Source organism: Juglans regia, chromosome 2, assembly GCF_001411555.2.
Source record: "Juglans regia cultivar Chandler chromosome 2, Walnut 2.0, whole genome shotgun sequence".
NCBI lineage: Eukaryota > Viridiplantae > Streptophyta > Magnoliopsida > Fagales > Juglandaceae > Juglans > Juglans regia.
In genome coordinates this window covers 19,960,871-19,963,638 of record NC_049902.1, presented here as the reverse complement: position 1 = coordinate 19,963,638, position 2,768 = coordinate 19,960,871, and the positions used below count along the sequence as shown (strand labels likewise).

Sequence of the window (2,768 nt, the reverse complement as noted above, 5' to 3'; positions counted from 1 at the left end):
TTCATCTTTCTCCCCATCGAAAGATTCAAAACCCCCATCCCCATGAAGACAGAAGCCTTTGCCTTTGTCTTCTCCATCCCCACGAAGCCTTTATCGTCTTCTCCGCAGTCAGTCTTTAACTTCTCCATGAATTGACGAACCCACAATCACAGTCTTCATCTTTAGACTTAAGTCACAGAGCCACAGTTACAGTCTTCGTCTTCAAACTTAAGCCATAGAGCCACAACCCCCTTCATCTTCTCCACGAACCCATCGAATGGCCCCTTCATCTTCCCCACCCAGATTTGAAATCCCCTTCACACAAAGCCCCAAAACTCTAACCCTAACCCTAAACCTTACAATTTTATGTTCATTATAGTTGAGGTGTGTCTCACATCAATATGCGTTTTTTATTTTGCATTCTTGATCCAGCTTATTATTTGGTTAAAAGGGAATGAAAGATTTAGTGTGTGCAAATGAGAATGTATTCATTTTGCCGGCCTCTCTTGTAGTTGGCTATTTCTTTCATGAACTTGAGTTTTTTTTTTCGTTTTAGGAAACCTTTCATGAGCTTGTGTTAGTGCTACTGAGTTGTGTTAATATTGGTTTTAGCAGTACTAAGGACTGGTCATGTAATTTCTAAGTTTTCAAATTTATGTAATGGAGTTTATTTTTTATTCTCTGGTCTTTCAATTATTAACATAGTCATTTTAATTGGGACATTTTGCAGGGTTAAATGTCTTTACTTATAAGGAAAACTTGTTCCTTTAAAAGCGCCATGATTTGGATGTGATATGCATACTACGATGAGGTGCAAATTGAGATAATTTTTTCTGGCGTAAACACTATACTTGTTGTGACTATGTATGTAAGTGAATTCTTTTGGTAGGACAATACATCTGTCTTTATGTTAGATAAGAGGTTAATACCATTTTGTAAGAAATGTGAGGAGATCTTAATCAAAAGGTTGTAAAATGACTTCAAATTTCAGATTACAGATTTGATTGAGCGTCAGTTTTAAGTGCAGGTTCCATCAAATTGTTCATATAGTTCTTTTTTATCATGGCCGTGTTCAAGATGTTGACTAAAGAGTAAGCACATTATGTGGTATATCCATACTTAATGGAATTCAACCTAGTTAGCACTTATGTCAAGGCAACTTCTTAATTTACATGCCTTTTGCTTAGTGACTAGCTTTGTTTCTAGGAATATGGTTCAGGAACACTCTCTAGGAATGTGAGTCTAGTATTTATTTCTGCTGGTAAGGCTTTTTAGTTATGTGACTTGGGATCTATCTCTCTCTATTCATAAGCTAATATACAATTTTATTTTTCCACATAATCTCTGGTTTCCTTACCAGTTTTTGGGTGAAGCATATTGTTTGCATCAAATGTTGTGTTTCCTTTCAGTATAACTTACATTGCAAGTTGGATGAATTGCATTATAGATGCAACTTAGGGTGGATGGAATACAACCGGAGTTGTAGTTCGAGATTTTGGTTTTGTTATGATTGATATGTATCCTTAAAAATGTACTTAAAATGTATATGTTCATTTAAGTTAGTAGTTGATTTATTTAGTCATCCAATTTTGCTATTGGCAATATCTTAACCCTGCAGATTAAGGTACAAGTGTTGGTGAAATTACAAGTACAACAACCAAGAGCCGAGCGAAGCATTCAGGGATATAGAACTATTAGTTTCTGTAAAAATCCTTCGCAGGCTGTAAAAAATATTTATGGGTTCATTTTAATAGATATGGGTTTGATTTTGTATTAGTATCAGGTTGACAGATTTGGACGTGCTTTTGTATTTGGCAGCTTCTAATCATGAACTGTTATCAAGTTAGTAGAAGTCAGTTTGGAATGATATGAACCTAGAATGAGATGGTCATTTTGATTGCATATTCTTCATCTCCTGGACATTGATTCAGTATATCTTTTCTGTTTAGCGGATACAAACTTTTGAGTGAGTGCAATTTTCTATGTGATATAGTGCTGAAAACCAAAAAGACCCCATAATTCATACACAGCAATATGTCGCAACAAAAATTTCACTATCCATCAAACATGGTATCCAATAACTCAGTTAAAATGTAAAGTTTCACTCATTCAAAATTTATCAGTCACAAAGGTGCTCACATCAAAACATAATTACAACAACTATAATTCATCATCAAAAGTTGTTGGAGGGAGCGGCTGCAAACTAGAATTACAGCAACTATAATTCATCATCAAAATTTCCCCATGACTTGCTTTCGATTGGCTTGGAGGGAGCAGCTTCTACTGAGTTGTTTGTTTGGTATTGGTTCAGTGCTCTTGCTGTGACCCTATTAAAAATGCCATAAAAAGAAAATAATAGAGATTAATCATTGAAACACCATTAAAATGTCACTATTATTCAGTTTGCTTAAATGGAGTATAGCAGCAGAGATGTCACAAAGAAACTTTAATTTGATAAGAAAATTCCCCTTCACTTTTTGATATAATACGAGGATGGAAAATACCAATCTCATCAAGGAAGACTTATATAATCTAAACCTACACAAACCCCACCCCACCCAGGTATATACTAGTTCAGCAAAACTTGTTGGTGACAATCAAGGATGTGTCAATCCCATCACTGATAATTGAAAGAATAAAATTTTTCTATGTATGTATATATATAAAGGACTCCAATAACCAATACAACTAGGGAAGTAGGTTCTTTGATACATCTGCAGCTAAATTTAGCTAAACATATGGGGACAAGGAATTCTTCTAAAATGATGTTCAACATAGTGATCTAGACA

General features: G+C 34.8%; 1 long non-coding RNA gene across 1 annotated transcript; it reads left to right on the top strand.

Moving 5' to 3' along the window:
* Positions 1-220: 220 nt before the first annotated feature.
* Positions 221-1,874, top strand: LOC109020461. Its single transcript, XR_002000937.2, has 3 exons — positions 221-363; positions 710-790; positions 1,598-1,874. It is a non-coding gene; the product is annotated as an uncharacterized LOC109020461 (long non-coding RNA).
* Positions 1,875-2,768: the final 894 nt, after the last annotated feature.